Source organism: Acomys russatus, chromosome 11 (genome assembly GCF_903995435.1).
Source record: "Acomys russatus chromosome 11, mAcoRus1.1, whole genome shotgun sequence".
NCBI classification, from domain to species: Eukaryota; Metazoa; Chordata; class Mammalia; order Rodentia; family Muridae; genus Acomys; species Acomys russatus.
The window spans coordinates 42,382,086-42,396,785 of record NC_067147.1 but is presented as its reverse complement, the minus strand read 5'-3'; the positions used below and the strand labels follow the sequence as shown (position 1 = coordinate 42,396,785).

General features: G+C 37.7%; 1 protein-coding gene across 1 annotated transcript in view; it reads right to left on the bottom strand.

Moving 5' to 3' along the window:
• The window catches only part of Ctnna3 (catenin alpha 3), a 1,456,883-nt gene that overhangs the window by 85,488 nt on the left and 1,356,695 nt on the right, over nucleotides 1–14,700 (bottom strand). The gene's annotated exons all lie outside the window — the stretch shown is intronic.

The window sequence follows — 14,700 nt, the reverse complement described above, 5'->3', positions numbered from 1 at the left end:
GTATAACCATCCCTAAATTCAAGGTCTACAGAGCTGTGGTAATAAAAACTACATGGTATTGGCATAAAAACAGACAGATCTATCAGTGGAATCAAATTGAAGACCCAGTTGTAAATCCACACACATATGGACACCTGAGTTTTTATAAAGAAGCCAGAATTATACAATGGGGAAAAAATGAAAGCATATTTGAGAAATGGTGCTGCTGTAACTGAATTTTAGCATGTTAAAGAATGCAAATAGATCCATATTTATCACTCTGCACAAAACTCAAGTCCAAGTGGATAAAGACCTTAACATAAAACCAGATACACTGAGCCCAGTAGAATAGAAATTGGGGAGTATCCTTGAAAGCATTAGCACAGGAGAAAACATCATGAACAGAACACCAATAGTGTAGGCACTAAGATCAACAACTAATAAATGGTACTTCATGAAATCAAAAAGCTTCTGTACGGCAAAAGACACCATCAAATTACAAAATCGTAGCCTACAGAATGAGAAAAGATCTTTAAATGACCGAGTTGTTATGACAGTGCTAAAGGTATGAGCCTCTGTTAATCAACATCTTCATATCAGATAGTTATTAGAAGGGCTGAAGAACTGAATCACCAGATGAGAGAGCTCCATGTCCTTGCTAGGACAGTAGCTTGCTTTCCTGCCTATTACTCTGTTTTCAGGGGATATGATACCTTGTTCTTTCCCCCACGGGCCAGAGCTCCCAAACACACCACTCTAGTGCTTCATGTGTATCAAATTCACACATAAAGCATACACACACACACACACACACACACACATACACCATAGACATAAATAAAATTAATCTTACAAAAGGTTTATTTCTGTAATTTTGTCAGAGTGACAGAAAGCTAGTAAAAGCTATATAACATGTCTCATGCTTTTTTATAAATGAGCCCCTTAAAACAATGATACCAGCCGATGAAAAGTTTTATCATAGTGTGCAATTCTGGAATGCTGCTGAATATGCTTATGACATATACAGAAGCAACTTTAAAATGTTATCTCACAGGGAAGGCCGTGGGCAAGCACTATTTTCTGATAATGCAAACAAGGCCAATATTAAGAGATAAATCATGGGCATCCCACAATGAGAAGCACATATGGGAAATCCACTAAGCAGACATTAGAACGACAAACTAACATATCACTAGCCTAACACAAGATATGACAATGTCCATGAGTAGCTGTAGGTTAAAGAGACTTAAGGATCAGTGGTATGGACAGCAGAAGGCATGGCGATCTCTGTGTAGCATCACCTATGACCTTGCATCCCAGCCTAATGTCTGTTTACAGGTAGCCTTGCTCAACCACGAACACAGACACAGTCACAGCACTGAAAGCATCATCTTTTATTTGCCAAATAAGTAAATCAGATGGTAACAGCCTTGTATCTGTTTGGGGGCTTTGGTTAGTAGTGATTAATAAGTTAATACTTCTGCAAGAATATCTCTTGGTTAGAATAGGAAACACTTCTCACATATACCCAGTTGCATACTCAATTTTTTTTTATCTGTTCTCTATTGAGAATAGCACAAAGACTCAAAAAAAAAAAACTTGCAAGCTTATTCAGTTTGGTTAGGGCACAGGTTAATGAAGGCAAAGTCATAGATTGAATCCTATACAGCTGAATTAACTTGTCAGTGGAAAGTCTTTTTACCCAATCTCCAAGGGAGCTCGTAAAACAGTAGAAAGGTGACAGAATTAGCCTACCTGTCCAGTGTGTTGGAGAGCAATGCCAAACAGCCATGCTTCAAGCTAGCAATTATGTATTTTCTTTAAATGAAAGAATATACTCTCCCCACAAATGTTACCTAGTCCTGATTACTGATGGCAAATAGAAGTTCAGAAAAAAAAATGTGTCTGTAGTGGTTTGAATAAAATGGCCCTATAGGTCCATGGAGAGTAGCACCCTTAGAAGGTATAGCCTTGTTGGCTTAGGTGTGGCTTGCTGGAGATGATGTGCCACTGAGGGTGAACGTTCAGGTCTCAGAAGCTCAAGCCAGACTTTTCATGCTGCCTGTGGATCAAGACATAACATTCTCATCTCCTTCTCCAGCACCATGTCTCCCTGCATGCTGCTGTGATGATAATGGACTGAGACCCTGAAACTGTGAGCCAGACACAATTAAATGGTTTCCTGTATTAGAGTAGCTGTGGCCATAGTGTCTCCTGATGGCAGCTAAACCCTACCTAAAACATGTCTCATGGAATTCAGTAGGTTTCTGCAAATCACAACTGCACTTTCCATATCTATGCTTTGTATGCCTGCAGCAAAGGAATAATTCACACAATTTGAATGTCAGTATTCAATATGGATCAGGCTGAAACTCTGCTTTCCAAGGCTATAAGTATGTACATTGAAGTGCATTTTCCAAGCCTCAGATTTAGAGAAGTCTTAGCACTGGAATATACTTGTTCTCTCTACAAGACTTTGCTGCCTAACTATGAACAGTAAAAAAAAAAAAAAAAAAAAAAAAAAAAAAACACCTTCTGACTCATGGAATAATCATGCTTTTCAAAATGGGTCTATATAGCAAGAGAGCTACTTGACTGAAAAAGACAAAACATTTTTATGACTATGCCAAGAACCCAAACAGTTGACAATTGGCATTTGTGACCAACATTCACACACACACACACACACACACACACACACACACACACACACACACACACACCCCACTTTGATGCATAAGCATGTACACATAGAGTAAAAGGTTGTGCCCAACACACACACACATATGCACATACGTATACACATATATGTATACCCATACATGACATAATGAATGTGAAATCAAAATATTTATTCAATTATCTGATAAAAGCTGGTTTTATATCCCTTCCACATAAATGCTATTTAAAGATTTGCATTTCATACACTTTCATACTTAAAGATCTAACCTTGTTTCTTTTTATCTCTGGCATAGCCACAGAGTCTCTGTGATCTTGCCTTACATGTATCTCAGGTAAAATGACCTCCAATGGCCTTGTGTATGAGGACATTAACACAAAAGACTGGTCCACATGCCAATCAGCATCTTAATTGCCACACATAACCTTCCATGCCCCTAAAGGGATTTCTGTATCAACTTTCACTTTGATAATAATATTTCATCAATATTCTCACCGAGCCGAGCCTTTCTCGTTAGCCTTGGTTGGTTTCTAAGTAACGGGGAGCAAAAGACATATATACAAAAATTCTATTAAACATTTCCTTCTTATGATCCTTTTTCTCTCTTTTTTTTTTCATTTGAGTAATTTATTCAGATTACATCTCAAGTATTATCCCCTCACTTTTATCTTCCTTTTTCCGATTCCCTCCCTCTTTTACCCTATTCCTGTCCCCTAGGTCTGTGACAGAAGGGGACCTCCTCCCTCACCATATGATCACACCCTATCATGCCTCATCCTGATAGCCTGCTTACCCACCAAAGGGAAGTGGTCAAATATGGGGCAGCAGAGCTCACGTCAGAGTCAGTTCCTGCTCTCCCACAACTGTGAAGGATGCGCTGTGCATTGGCTGGATCTGAATAGGGGCTCTAGGTTTACTACATTCATTGTCCTTGGTTGGTACAGTAGTTTGAGCAGACCCTCCTAGGTCCAGATCTGCCAGCCTTGATGGTCTTCTTGTAGGGTTCTAGGACCCTCTGGATCTTTCTATTTCCCCATTCTCCCATACCTCTCTCTCCTGGAGTCCCAATAGGGAGTCCCAGCATCTATCCCAATCTCCTGCTATACTGTGCAGAAGGTGTTTGTTCTGAAGAACCCTTACTCATCTATTTTGGTCTTTATTTCCTACATTTTGAGTCCTTTCCATAAAGCCCCTGTCCACCCAGCCTTGAAAGGAAAGAGTTCTGGCTTTTGAGTCTTTCATATTAAAATCTTATGGCCAGAAACTTCGTCTTCATTCCTAACATGTTATTTTTTCTATGTTTTTTCATGTTGCATAGAGACATTTGTTAGGGAGCATGAAACTACACTCAGGCTTTGCTTTTACTTCCTTTCCAGTGATGTTTTGTGTACTTTAGGGGCAGACTCAGTGCAAAGCCATCCAGACCCAACTCTGCTTCTAGCGTTTACTGCCTATAGGACCTTGAGGTTATGAACATATTTTTGCCTTACCTCAATGTCTTCATTTGTAGAGTAATAAAATCTCACATGTCACCAAGTTTATTAAATAAATTAAGAATGCAGAGCCGAGTCTGGAGTGTAATAATTAGCATATAATCATCTTTTTATCTTCTGCAGAGCTGATCAAGATAACCAAATGAGATGGTGTGAATATGACCTGGGCATCCCCTGCCTCTATCTAGCATGCTTGTATTTAAGATGAAGAGCAAATGGCATTTCCAAGTGGAGTACGTGCTAAACTATTCATCTGAAGTGCTGCTTGCAAACACCTAAATGCTATGCTCAAGGATTGATAAGTAATGTGTGGTTCTCAGAGTACTTCCTCCCAGTTCAGTTGCCATCAATCTCAGATTCATTCTACCAGAAAGTTCTCAGAATGGAAGGCAAAGGGAGCAATTCATTGCTATATTTCTGTGGTCCTGGGACATTTCTAGTTATAGCCTCCCATTCAGTTCTTCGTAATTTCCACTAACCTTAGTAGGGAAAGCCGTAATTTAACGTGCTCAGTCGTGAGAAAATAACACGTTTATTGAGGTGACCTGCAGTGCTGTCCTCTACGCCTTGACTTTCATGTGCATATTCTCAACTGAAAATTATTATCACCATTTGATAGTTTTATATCATTTATAAAACTCATATTTGTGTACTGTGAGGATTCCAGAGAACTCCTTTAATAGCCACTTACTTTTAATTCCCCATGGCCTAGATATTACTCATTTGAATGAGTTTAAGCCAACCAAAGCCCAAGAAACAAAAATAGAGCATCCATACCCCGAATCCTGGCTCAAGAACACCATTGAATTTCATACCTGCCCACCTTGTTTAAAATTGCATTTTCAAAACAATTTTACTGTTGGAAATTATTCTCTCAGGGGTTGTAAGATGGATCAACTGGTAAAGACACTTGCCACCAAGTGTCATGACGTGATTTCTATTCCTGGAGCCTACCTCTCACAGTGGAAGTAGAGAATCTATTTCAGAGAGTTGTCTTCACTAACACACACACACACACACACACACACACACACACACACACAATTAGAAAATATAGAAAGTATTATCAGGATCATTTCCTTGAAAATTTGAGTTCACTCTAGAGTACATAGGAAAAAGTATTATGATCAATAAGAAATGCTCACAGATTAAGATATTCAGTGCATCTGAAATTATACCAAGAAAAGCTCTAACATTTAATGAGATATATTATGGTTAAAATATAAAGCAAAAAAAAAAAAATCACTCTTGTAGTTCAATATCTCAGACCTTGTCACGGTTTGAATAAGTCTGGTCCCCAAGTTCTTATGCTTAAATGATTAGTCATTAGGAAGTGGCACTATTTGGGAGGGATTAGGAGGTGTGGCCTTGTTGGAGTAGGTGGCCTTTTAGAGAATGTGTGCTCCTGGGGGTGGGCTCTGTTGTCTCCAAAGCCTAAGCCAGGTTTAGTGTTCCTCTCTTCAGTTTGTGGAATTTTCATCTCCTTCTGCAGCAGTGTGTCTGCCTGCATGCCAGCACACTCCCTGCTATGAGCAGAAGAGACCTCCGGCCTCTGAAACTGTGAGGCAGCCCCACTCAAATGCCTTCTTTTATAAGTTGCTGTGGTCATGGTGTCTCCTCACAGCAATGGAGCACCGACTAAGGCAGACTTCTTGTGTGCTGCTGGGCATGCACTTTTACACTTACGTAGCTGTACTGTAATCTGTTGCTTCCTTCACCCCACGCTGCTAATCTCTTTTATCTGCTTTTTCCCTTTCTTTCCTACATATCATTGAAATAAAAATCATACATTTCACAAATAGCAGGCAAGGCAATTAGTCAGGTCAGAATTAAGTTAATTTCTGAGGGAAGTGCATAACAGAAAAGCAGAAAATTAAGAATAAAAAGGGCAAGCAGAAAACAGAAGCTCCGTGATATTATAGTGCATTCTTTGAATTTGTTTTTTTGTAGACATGCTTTGCTATTTCCCTTAGAAAAAGTTGTTTTCATTTTGGAAATCATCAATTAAAATTAATATTTAATGGTATGTCCACAGATGAGAAGACAAAGAATTATTCTTCTCACTCTGATCTTCACTTGGGTGGTAGGTACCATGATAGCCTTGCTGCATTATGTGTGTGGCATCCCATCACTTGAGAGGAAGACGCAAGCAGAGGAGAAGCCTAAGGTCCTCCTGAGCTACCCAGTGAGCCTAGGGCTGGCATGGCTTATGAGAGGCTCTGATTTGTTTTCTATATGCTATGGAGTAAAAGAACAACTATTTCAACATGGTGAGGTAGTTCAGCACATAAAAGTACATCATCTAAAGCCTGCGAACTTGAGTTGGCTCGCCAGAACTCACTTGGCTGAAGAGAAAAGCAGAGTCCCACAACCTCTATACTCACACTATGGCACTGTAGACCCCATACGAAAATACATGCATAAATGTAATGAAATAATAAGCATTTCCTTCATACTTGAGCTCCAAGTGAATCCCAGTATTCTAAGTGAAAAATATACAAAGCTTTTTATAGGCTTAAATCATAAGTGTATTTTTAATAACATTTTCACTTGATCAAAACATAGTATATGCAGGACTTAACACATTACTATTTTTTCTTCAGTAGATAATAAGTGATATTAGTTATAAATCATGACCTGGGATGTTTCAAACATTTCATACAGAAACACTTAGGAATATTAAAAACACTTATGCCTAACATTCAGAATCAGGAAGCCAATTAACAATGCAAAAATTATAAATGTTTAAAATTGATGCATATATTAATGATTATAATTTGAGAAGAGTATCCTAAAACTAAATCCTGGTTTTCATTTTTACAAATACCTCTCTGTGTGTGTGTGTGAGAGTGTGTGTGTGTGTGTGTGTGTGTAAGTACATATGTATTCATCTGAAATTTTTACATTTAAAGGATTATTTAGCCATGTTTCTATTTCAGAGACTAATTATAGATGTACATAAGATAAATAGCAATTCCATACATTGAAGTCATTCAGATTTAAATAATATGAGAAAAAGTCCAGATCTTTATAGGTGATTGCTTCTGGACAAACATTTTTCTTGAATATTATACTTCTGTGTCAGAAGATTGAAAAATATTTTCAGAAGATAATAAACATTGCCTTCTGTACACAACACACAGATTAATTCTGATCTAATTCTCAGCTCCAGTCCAAAACTTTAAGCAGCCAAGTGTAATTTGACAAGTCTCTTCAATTAGTTTATGAGAGCAGTTCATTGCCAACTTCCTCATTTGAGTCATAACTCAATACATTCTCTCTTTCACATCCCTATAAGACACATAAATGCATAATTTTCGTCATTTTTCCTCTTCTTAAACCTAAACTTTTAGGTGAATCATGGATTTGATGGGAGCTGGGATACATTTAATCAAGGACCGCCCCCCCCCATTGCATAGAAATGGGGGGGGGAACATTCAATGTATTGTGATAGTAAAGTGGAGTGGTGGTTTGAATGCTAAATGTCTCCCACGGGCTCAGGAGGATGAACATGTGGCCCCAGCAGGTGACACAGCTTGTCAACATCTTGTAGTCTTTAGGAGGCAGAGACTCACTGGAGGAAGGGTGTCACTGGGGGTGGTTCTGTGCCTTAATTGCCTTGCCCTGCCTTCTGCCCACTGTTTGCTGAGGACAGTGCAATGTAACTTGTCAGCTTCATGCTTTGCTGCTGCCGTTCCTACCCTGTCTGCCCATATCCTCTCCATCACAAAGACTGTATACCTCTGGAAAACTATGCCAAAGCAAACCATTTCACCCCGAGGTGGCTTCAGTCAGGATATGTTACTACAGCAACAGAAAAAGAGAATAAGACAAATGGGTTCAACCAGACCAAAAGAATTAAATCAATTATGGGATGTTTTGCCTCCTAATTGTGCTCATCTCTGATGTCAAAGGAAAGTGAAAACTGTAAGAAAACCTTTATTCTTGCTATCTGGGACGGGAAAGACTGCTTTTCCTGTGTACAGCTGGGCTAGGAAAATAAAGTTCTTTCTTTTATATCAATTCTTTACATAAAGTTTTTAAATGACACTTCTTAATTATTAGATGAGGTATAACCCAGGAATTGCAGAATATAAAAATAAAAATAATATAACATAGTAAGCATAGAGCAAAGGGGAAGCTGAGACAGGTGGCTTCTGTATGTCCGTATTTACCATCAAAGGATGGCTGAGGGTATAATGCAACTGCATGGAAATATACAACAAATTTGAAACATTTGTGAGGTGATCATTTAAACTAATCCTATGATCTGAATATGGTCCAATACCTATAACCCAATGATTAAATGCAAAACAATACGTACATATGAAATACTTGCCTATTAAATGAACACTTCCTTTGTACTTGAAAGGTTTCCATTCATTTTGAGACCTTGATTGCCATATTAGAACAAAACTACTTAATTTAAAAAGGAAATCCAAACATTTCAGTAACACACAGTCAATAGGATAGACATCTTCTGAAAGCCTTTTTCCCCCTGTTAAGTCAATTTAGGAAGGTGTTCATGAATATTAAATCAAGCAATGGATGGATGAGAGCTTAGAATTTTGGTGTAACTTCAGAAAAATCTACATTGTACAACTCAAAGAAGCAGTTTGAGGGAGAGAGAAATGAAGCCTGCTTTTCTCTGGATGCTCTCTGTTCTTGGTTAGGCTGTACCAGGGCACTAGGCATTGAGTGGAGGCTGTCCAATCAACCTCTTTTTCACCAGAACATTCAATCAGCCATTGTATCTCCCCATTTATTCATCTATGTAGGGGTTTTTATCTGCTTCCTCTCTTCCTTTTAGATTATAAATTCTGATATAACTCTAGTAAAAAAAAAAAAAAAAAAAAAAAAAAAAAACCTCCAGCTGGGACCTAGATTCATTCTTACAGCCTTTAAAAAAATCTTTCTTCAAATGAAATGAAAGACTATAGGTGAAAAAAAAATATGTGATTGCAGCCATTTCCTGATCCAAATTCAGCCAAGACGACTGACCATGATCACACTTGCCAGCGACGAAAGTAACACCTTCAGTGGTAAAGTCCTTCGATAGCATCAGAATCTTTTTCCACACTTTCTGCCTTCCATTTACACTCCAGAAATGCCAGCTTGCCCCTCTGTCTCCACACAACATGGCGTTCAGTGTATCAGGATATATATTTGTTTTCCATGACACTTCGTGTTCCTGGTGACCTCTCTCAACCTCACATTACTGCTGTCTCGAGAGTTAACTGACAACATGCAACACAGGATATTTCTGTCTTTCACATTTTATGAGACTAATATGCTTTGCTAAGGAGGTCACTGGTGTTTTGTTTGTTTTTGTTTTTTTCTATTTTAGTAAGCTCTGTATATAGTTTTGTCATACAACTGGGTGAATAAGACACACATGGTAAATGGTTAATATGAAAGAAAAATCTCATATAGTTACTTGTTTTTCTTGTCTGTCATAAGAACAGCTATAAAATGTCATTTGGAACAGTAAAATATTTTTTCTTTATACCACACTTTTTCTTCTCAGATGATCATTATCCAGGTCTTTAGAAAAGTCATGGCGTGTCTTTTCTTGTGTGCTTTCTGTAGTAGTACAGAATGATTGATTTATGCCTCTCTCTACTGAAGGAGAGCTGTGTGAAGGCAAAATTTAGCACAGATTAACTTTACATGTCCCATGTACATAGATAACCCAGTAATTATTTATCAACTATGAACAATGAAAGAGGTGAGGAATTGGATCATATAGTGACATGATACAAATTTAAAGACATATGACAAGAGATGCCAGAAGTCAGCCTTTTGTCAAACATTTTCAAAGGAGACAGAACCTGACCAAAGGTCCTGTGATATGTTGATACAGAGGCTCATAAGGAGAAGGCAAATATTAAGAGCAGAAATAGTAGGTGCAGTTAAATGAATGATGTGAATAGGTTATTTGAGGACAAGATCAGGGACCCAAAGTGCAGAACAAAATGAATGAAACTGACAAGTGCAACCTAATCCTACAAGGACAGAGATGACAAAAAGAGCGAAGGACACTAGGAGTTGTGTTAACAAGTAGTCAACATGAAAAACGTAAAATAAGAAGTAGATATCCATACAACCAGGAATTTAGAATTGACTCCAGAATAACTGAAAACAGGAACTAAGAATATAATGTCTAGGGTAAAATACAGAAGGGAAGTAAAGTGATTACTTGGAATGAAAGTAGAACCATTTTTCTTCTAAATATTGTGAGACTAACACATTTGAATAAATATCAATATCTTGACAGTATTTTTAATTTGAAAACAATTAACAAATATTGAACGTGAAGGTAGCAGTCGTTGCCAGCACAGTCATCAAGTGTACTCTGAGATGTACATGCCTCTTTTAAAAACTGTAATCTTTGCTCTTATCAGGGCTGATTGAAATTTAGTATCTGTCCTTGGCTCTAGCAAATGTTCCAGCATCAAAAAGTACGGTGTGGCTTTTCATTCACGTTAAGAATAGCAGTCCCCTGGCACTGTAGAACCACTTCATTATACAGGAGGAAATGGGAAAGAAAGCAGCCTGAGCACATGTCCTGGATGCTGTCAGAGGAGGTGACATTTATGTGACGTGACTCACCTTGACATCTCTTGGTATCCCATTACAAATCTCAGAAAGTGTGTTTTCACTCACGAGTTACAATTGCCTCGGGTACCCAGATCCTATCTGGGCTCTTCAGCCGAGGTCAGCCAACACCCATTGTGAAGGACCACTCAAACACATGGTGACCAGCTGGCAAACTGGCACCGCTGTCATGCTTCCATCTGGCCTTCTAATCAGATATTTTGTAGAAGGCAGACCTTGAGGGATACCAAGGGGTTACTTAGGGTGCACCTAAACACATATTAAAAACACAAATGTTTGGTGGCCTTCTTTTTATTGAAGGTAGGTTCAATTGTTTTAAAATTGAATATTTTATCTGGAGGAAGCTAAAGAAGAAAAAAAAAAAAAACCCAAATTTTATATGTACTTAAAGAAGCAATCATCACTGTCAGAAACTTATCAGAAACACCCACTGGAAGGGCATTCTGTTTTTTGTTTTGTATTACACAAAATGTAAATTTATTTTCCTTCCTATCTCAATTATATTACTGATCTATAGACAGTTTCCTCCTTGACTCACTTGCAGATAGTTAGGCTCAGAGACCTTATGACCAAGAGTCTTGGGATACCACGTTATAAAACATCGCAGTAGTATACGTCTGTGATAGTTAACAGAACAAGAGAAAGTGCCTCCAACTCTTTTAGAAAGTAGAACGGATAATATTCATCTTGCATAACTAAACAAAACTGAAGAAAAGGCAAGTCGCTAACATGCAAATTCAACCATTTCCAACACCTTTCAGGCTGCAGTACTTCAGAGGACATTGAATAACTTTGTGGTCATCCATATTCATCCAGGAAGCCGAAGCAATCACCAGGAAACTTATGTCTATTAACAGCTGAGTTACTAAATTTAAAAATTATCATAACATAAGCAGTGCCTTCTTTATTAATAAACATTTGATCCTCGAATTATAAAAACACAATTACATATTTTAATAACCTAAATATCATAATAAGAATATTTCTACAGCCCTAATAATTCCTAATAGGCTTCCTGATTCAGAAGGCAAAGTAGCATAAACATCTCGTGTGTAAACTACAGATGTGACAGTTGGAATCTATGTCCCCAGAATAAAGACTTTTGAGTACTTATTCCCTGGTTGTGGCTGGTGTCTGGGGAAGCTATCAGAACCCTGTGACCTGTCTGGTAGAATTAGGTCCCTAGGAACAGTCTTTAATTGTTTTTTTTTACAACACAGGTTATAATCTACGTTCTCCATATCCTGATCTTTTACCAGATAACGATCCAATTTGATGCACTCATTTCTGTGACTTGAGCACAGTTTTGCCCACCTGCTACAGAGGGCATTTAACTCAAGTCTTTAGGCTTAGCAGCATCCTTCTTTATCCACTGAGATCTTGTTTTTGGATTCTCATTTTTTTTTTTACATTTTCATTCATAATTTAAAATTTGCTTTGGATTTTATTGCTGTCTTATAGTTTTTCAACAATGAATTATGGAATGGATTCTTTATTCTATGCTTAGGATAAGAAAATAAGAAATCATGTATTTTTCATAGAGTGGTCCACAGTGTACAGTCTTTCGTTAGCTAGTGTACTCTATTGAAAATAGCATTTCAAGAAACAAAACCAAACCCAATAGTATCTAGGGGTGCTTCAGGAAAGGCAATATATGCATATATATATATTTTAACTATTATGTGGCCAATTAGCATTCATCCAGGACAGAATATGTGTCAAATGTAAGCATATTTGCTACTAAATATCCTAGCACTGACTATGGCCTCCACCCTGACATGTCTATCTACAGTTAAAATAATTGTGGTGAAATTGTAAAGTGGATAAAACCTCTGTATTTCCATGATATATTTAACTGCACAGATAATATTGCATCCAAGAAAAATATATATACAACATTCCAATTTAAGACATTTAATAAAGCTTTCTTTTTCCACCATACTTTCTATGTTGGCCTTTTGAAAATGTTTTGAACAACTGTACACTAATTTCATTTACTTTTCCATTATATATCTACTAATATTTACTAGTCAAGTCCTAAAAGCAGTGATTAATGTCTACATCTCTTTTATCATTTATATAAAAAGTATCACACATTAGCTATTCCTTGTTAGAAATATTTGCCATGTCATTTTTTTCATTTTCAAAGTGTTTAGAACCTTCCATTGAAACATATTTTTTAGGTCCTTCAATTTCTTTCTTGTGTGTAATATTTGAAAACTTTTTCTCTGTCTTAACACTGAAATGAAATGTGTGTTGACAATTAATTATGATTTAGAATTGTACTAATTCATTATCCTGTCATAATGTGTGTAGTACATGGTGATACAATGGTTTCCTCCATGTTACATGTCTGTCAAAGAGAAGCCTTCTATTCTGTGATTTCAGTAGCTACAGGAAGACTAAATAAGTTTTGTTTCAGTTTTAAATTCTTCAGCAACTGGTAAGAAAAGCATTACACATCTTACTGCTCTTTGCTTATTTATAGAAAGACACCTAGAACCTTTCAATATTGTGTTTCCCTTAATGACTTCCTTTCCCCTAAAGGGTGGGTGTAGGCAGCTGAAAGAAATGTTCTCTTAAAGATTTTTTCCTTTATTGAAGACTTGCCCACACACTGTAAAGTTTCCTCCTGGGAGCGGTGTTCTGAAATCAATGTCTTGCTTTCCTCATTGACAGGTTCTAGTTTCCACGTGCGTAGTACTCCTGGTCCAGCTTTCAAGCCAGACTCAGCGGCAAGAATATTTTTGGCCTAAGAAAACGCAAACTCCAGACATAGAACTGATGACATCATTTGTGTATAGTGGCACTGGCAACAGTCTACTCACTGGAATATTCCACTAACCAGGTTTCAGTTCATGAAGGACTAAGGGCCATCAAAGTATACTTGGAGCAGGGCAGGAATCAGAATTTTATTCAAAATGCTTCCAGAATAAGTCAGTGTCACAGAGAGTGCTTCTTCATCAAGGACATGTGCTTAAAGCCATCCAACACCACGGCATCTTGGGTAAGTGACGCAGGGGCCCTTGACCTTGGGCTCAGTAACCTGCTCGTGTTTACACTTAGCCGTCTCCTCTACAAGAATTTCTACAAATGCCATTTTTCTCCTCATTTTCTTCAGCTGGGGCATCTCCTCTTCCACTGATCCCTTCTCTCTCTCTTTTTTAAAGTTGGGTCTTTAAAAGCTTCTTAGCATCAAACTGAAATGTTTATCATACAGTTTTATCCTGTCCCCATCACCATAATGAATTGGGGCTAATTAATGAAGGTAAAAGAACAAGCAGTTAGGACGAGGAAACAGAGAAAACAAAATTTTGAGACCTGTTTATAGGGATACAAAAGGTTGGTGACCAGTGTCAGTTTGTTTTTTGTTTTGTTTGTTTGTTTGCTTGTTTGTTTGTTTTTTGCTGGGAAATTGTCATTTTCAAGTGAGCATCAAGCAGCCACGGGACCTGAGCAGGCAGGAATAAGGGATGATGGCCCTCAAGGGCCTTCAGTTTTCAGGATCCATGTACAGGATCCCACTGTATGGTGACTCTACAGAAAATAGGGTGAGTCTGATTGTGCTACCACAAAGTCTCAAACATTATTTTTAAACATTTGTATTGCTTCTGGGATAGATAGATAAATAAATAAATAAATTTCTTTCATAGCCATCATTATTCATTGGAAATATCAAATATACTGATTTGCAATCTCAAGAATGCCATAGGCCACAAATCCTGATGGTGTAGCAATAGGCATCAACCTCTCTAGAGCCTCAGAGTGAACATGCCATAGTTGTCAGTTTCTGTGGACAGATAGCACGTTGGCGTGATACAATGTAATCCCTGCTGCATTATGGGAAGGTGGGAGAGTAAGAAGCAATGATTCTATAAGAAACGGTGCTATGTTTACTACAATTCTGGACTTGTACACTCATAACTCTCT